Source organism: Cyprinodon variegatus, unplaced genomic scaffold (assembly GCF_000732505.1).
Source record: "Cyprinodon variegatus isolate N-32 unplaced genomic scaffold, C_variegatus-1.0 Scaffold2127, whole genome shotgun sequence".
NCBI lineage: Eukaryota > Metazoa > Chordata > Actinopteri > Cyprinodontiformes > Cyprinodontidae > Cyprinodon > Cyprinodon variegatus.
In genome coordinates, this window is record NW_015152580.1 from 17,857 (window position 1) to 22,378 (window position 4,522).

The following is a 4,522-nucleotide window of genomic DNA, read 5'->3' on the forward strand; positions in this document are numbered from 1 at the left end:
ACTGGGGTTCAAGGAGACAGAAGCAGACATAGAAATAAACCCTATATTTCTCCACAGCTTTCACAGGAATTAATTTATCATCTGCATAGAAAAACTCTGTCCTGGTTTTCTGATGCTTGGCTTAATCTCAGGATCTCCTCTCCCTAATAGATCAGGAATGATTGATACAGTTGGAGATTCACATGATTAAACTTGGATAAAAAAAAAATCTAAATAGTTATTTTTTGCTCAAAAAATGCATGTTTGTGAATTTTGAGGGGAAACTGGAAGATTTTAGAGTCCCTTTCAGGTAGAGTGAGGAACAGAGATATTGTGCTGAAAGGCCTCATCCTGCATTTTAAACCAGGACCTGAACATTGAAGACAACCATTCCGGTGATACAGAGAGCTCAATCGGACCATGAGTGAGACGAACAGTCAGGGCAGTCAGCATAATCTCATAATCTCATAGCAATAACTCTTTTATTGCTGGTTGTTGTTTCCTTGCAGTTTTATTGATCTTCCTCCAGTCGTTGCTTCAGCCTGCAGCCCTTTGCTCTTTTTAAAATCTTCTATCTTCTCTGCAGCTTATAAAGTATAAGTATATTTGGCGTATTCTTTATATTTCATATAGAACATAAAGAACAACAATATGTAGAAGTTATATTCCCCTTCTTTGTTTACAAGAGAGAATTAAAGCGGACAGGAAGAAGTTGGTCTAGACAGGACGCAGACAGATTGGGGGGATGAAAATGAGGAACTGTAATGCAGACGGTCAGAGAGGGTCAATAATCTGAGTGTGTTTGCAGCTGGATGTGGACCGGTTCACCTGATGACACATCTGTCCCTCTGACTCACCCAGACGCAGTAATCCCCCCCACAGACCCTGCAGTCCGGAGGGGACGGGTCAGCACTGAGGGATTACTCTGAGGGTCAGGCTATTTCCTGGATTTTTGGAAATGTCAAACAGGGAACTGATTTTCTTTTGTTGCTTCTCTGCTCTAATTCTTTAACACATTCTGTTTATACTCAAACATCTAAATGAGGAAAGCAAATCTTCCCCATAAAATCTTTAATTCCCTCTGCTTTAAATGATAGTTTAAATCAATGCATTACTGTTAGTACATCACTTCATAAAAAGGCTGTCTGGCCAAAGGAATCTCTGTAAACACACAGTGAGAATGGAGTGCTGCTGCCCCCTGCTGGACATATTCAGTTATTAAGGGGAAATAAAAGCTGCTCTGCAGGAATTCAGCTGAAATTAAAGGTTAAAATGTTATTTGAATAACGCCCATTTAAGGAAAACCTTCATTCAGCATCAAAACAGTTAAAACGATGAATCCAGTTTTCACTTGTGCGTCTAAACAACATTCCAGGTTTGCTATTTTATCATTAATAGTATAGTGGAATGTAGTATAGTGGAGGATTTTCATAAAGTTTTTACATGATCTGCCCCCTCCACTTATAAAATAATACACATGCACATGTGCAAAATCATGCACGAGCCAATTTCTATGACGGATTATTAAGGCCAGGCTAGAGATTTTTTTAATTTTGATAATAACGTCGTAAGATTCCGAGAATAAAGTTGTAATATTACGAGAATGAAGTCATATAGAAACCCATTTCAGAGGGAAAGCTTCAAGCTCCTCCCAGCAGATGAGGGCCGACCAGCTCCACCAATCAGCAACCAGAGTCCACTTTGACATCCTGCCCAGTTTGATGCTGCTGCTAAAAGATTTCCTGATTTGTCAAACCGATGCTAATTATAACTTCACATGATGCAACACATTCCTCATTTAGAGAAGAAAGTGCTTCTTGGAAGAGTTCATTCTAGTAATTTTAGGACTTTATTCTCTACAGAGCAAGGATTTCACTCCGCTCCAGTTTGCTCCGATGCGCTCACAACAATCAATCAAAGTCAGTGGAATAGGCTTTATTTAAATTCATTCATAGTTTAACAGCCAGTTAAATAAGACAATAAACATGTATCGTCACATTATTGAATCAAACGCTGTGTGCCCCAGCGCCCTGGCATCATTACATGAAGGTAAAAATGTCAGAAAACGCCTTCTCCTGAAAATTTGAGCTAGCGTGGAGTGATTTCGCCAGAGCGGCAGGAAAATTAAGGTTAGCGTGGTTCGGATTTTTAGCGGAGCATCCTGGCGCAAGTTTGAATGGCGGAGCGAATGAGCGAAGATCTTTCTGAGCAGAATTGCCCGACACTCCACTACGTTCACATGCTCTCGTTGCAACGTAGCGTTGGTGGATGGATTAAGACATGATGTCCCACATGTGCTCAATCGGATTCAGGTCTTGGGAACAGGCGGGTTAATCTTGAAGGAACTGCTGACACACTCCTGTCACATGAGGTCTAGTATTGCCTTGTATTATGTGAAACCCAGGGCCAACCGCATCAGGATATGGCCACTAGGGCACTAAGGACTCCTCTTTGTACAAAATGGCAGTCATGCTACCACTGGCGAGTACATGGAGGGCTGTGCGGCCCTCCGAAGGAATGCCACCCGACACTGTGATCACGAACCCCATCTGATGACATTGGGCCCTCATACCATCCTCATGGAGTCCGTTTCTGATTGTTCAGACACATGCACAGTTGCGGCCTGCTGGATGTCATTTTGCAGGCCTTTGGCAGTGCTCCTCCTGTTCCTCCTTGCTGTCTCCTGCACCTCCACCCTCTTGGCACTACAGTCACAGACATGGCAAACCTTTTTGCCCCATTCCAAACGGGTTGAGCCGTTCGTCCATTTCAATTTGTATGCTTTCAAAACAAAAACAAGGCTTTGTTGGGCTGCTGTTGTATAAAACCTCAAACTCAACACTATTCATAACATTTTTAATTGAAAAGGCTTCTTGAATTAGGAGCAAAACATCTTCAAACTCTTTTTTTTTTTAATTCATACATAAAGCCATGCTGCTCTCTAGCTTGCAACTACTGAACAGAGCAAATAAACAACTAGAGAGCAGAGCATCCAGAGTCTTGAAAGCATTTGACCAGCGTTTGACCCAGCATTCAAATTTCAGCTTTTAAGCATTATTTTTATGCACAGATTGCGTTAATTGTGAATGCACCATAAGTTATCGTAACCTTTAGCGGTTAAAAAGGTTAAAAGATTCCATCAAGCACAGGAACATCTAGTAAATTTTAAGGTAAAAAAGTGTAATGTGTGAACTTCTTGCTAACCTTTGTAGCATTGGAAAATTCAGCCTTGTAGCCATCAGCTATGTCTATAAATGCAACCAAGACTGATAAACATCTGTTTGTGATTCATTAAAGACTATAAATGCTAAACTACTGCTTCGAAAAAAATCCTCAGCTGTTTGAAAACAAATTGAGTCTTAATGGAAGAGACCAGTCTACTTTTGCCTTTACTGTTTTTCTAGAAATGATAAACGATGAGCTGTTCTACATGATCTCTTAAGCCGGGTATATACTATGTGATATTTTCATTGGACTCAGCTACAGCTCATACTGTACGATAAAAACGCTGGGTTTAAAAGCTCACAGCTCACGATGTATGTTCTCACCCTGTACGGCCGGCCCAACGCTCTGGTGCGATCTAGCTGCTGACACTGTAGGTCCAAAAAACCAAAGGTCGGACTCAGTGCCGAGAGATAGGGGTGACAGTGGCGTTGGATGTTGGAGTTTGCCCTGAAATCGAAGGGTTGACGGTTCAATTCGACTCTGACTTTCAGTGTCGTTGTGTCCTTGGGCAAGACACTTCACCTGCATTGTCTACTGATGGTGGCGCCAGTCCCGCTTCTGTCAGTGAGCCCCAGGGCAGCTGTGGCTACAATGTAGCCTGCCACCATCAGTCTGTGTGCGTGAATGGGTGAATGAATGTAGTGTAAAGCGCTTTGGTCAAGTCTCCTGGCTTGAAAAAAGGTGCTATATAAGTACATGCCATTTACCATTTAGCATAGCGCTGGTCGGACTCTTCAATTTGGAAGAAAAAAAGAAGAACTCCCTTGTTTGCACATGTGCAGTGCTCGAGGTTCTGGTAAATTGGCTCATAGCTTTGCTTCAACAGCAGAAATTGCCCACAAACGCCTTACGACGTCCGACTGAATGTCAAACATGTTTGATTTTCGCCCAACCTTACGATTCTTGATCGGGAGGCTCAGTCGGCCTTGGCAGATGGACGCTCACACTGAGCCTGGTTCTGCTGGAAGTTTCTTCCTTTTAAAAGGGAGTTTTTCCTCTCCACTGTCACTACAAGCATGCTTAAGGCTGATTTATACTCAGAAACCAGATCATCTGCATGTGTCGTAGTGAAAGCAGATATCCTCCCCCCACCGCCGCAGACACTCTGCTGCACCTCTCCAAAATTGTAGGTGACCGCAGACAGGAGGCCTCTGATTGGTCAATTCTACATCCGCTCTCCTCTATGTGTACTTCCTGTTTGGTTCCTTACCAGCTTGTTGTGTTTGTATGACCACCATCGTATAAAATGACCTTTCAAGTTGGAGCAGCTAGAAGAGTGAGGTGCGTGAGAACGCTGGGACTCTTTTTCCCACCTGGA